The sequence below is a fragment of the Bison bison genome, unplaced genomic scaffold, assembly GCF_000754665.1.
Source record: "Bison bison bison isolate TAMUID 2011002044 unplaced genomic scaffold, Bison_UMD1.0 scf7180017864364, whole genome shotgun sequence".
NCBI lineage: Eukaryota > Metazoa > Chordata > Mammalia > Artiodactyla > Bovidae > Bison > Bison bison.
Window position 1 is genome coordinate 46,500 of NW_011494936.1, and position 595 is coordinate 47,094.

A 595-nucleotide genomic window follows, 5' to 3' on the forward strand; every position below is an offset into this window, starting at 1 on the left:
CATAGAGACAGAAAGTTGAATGATGAGAATCTGAGTTATCTTTTTTCTTTCCATCTTTTACCATTTCCCATCTTAACATATGTAGGTAATTTTTTGTATGGTTAGTAAAACACTGATAGTTTTTAAAGTCTTTTTGATTATAGTAATCTGATCACTTCTTAACAAGTTATGTTTTCTTACTGATTCTGAGTTGATCAAGTTAAAATTCAAATGATCCATGTTTACCTTGAACCCTGTAATTTAAGTTCAGAATCTAAGAGGCTCTGAAATATCTTTCGAAACCAAAAAGCCTAAGAACCTGGGACCCACTAGCAGATAAATCTGTCCAGGCTTTTAAAGCTTCATTTTAATTTTTTGCAAAATTATTTCCGAGAAGATCAAAGTTACAACATAACTAACCACAATAGGGCCTGTACCTCAATAAAGGTAATTATTCTTCAGTTATTTCTTTTACATTAGTCTCTGAGGGCTGGTCTGCCTCTCTAAACTCAACTATATTTCATATTTTGCACAATGGAAGTGTTCTTGGGAATGTTGTGAGACTAAGAGGACTTAGTATTTCTATGAAACTTCTGGTGAATCATATTTTTATAAA

General features: G+C 31.9%; 1 protein-coding gene across 3 annotated transcripts in view; it reads right to left on the minus strand.

Moving 5' to 3' along the window:
• ADAM22 (ADAM metallopeptidase domain 22) overlaps positions 1-595 on the minus strand; it is a 238,154-nt gene that overhangs the window by 6,065 nt on the left and 231,494 nt on the right. The window lies entirely within an intron of this gene.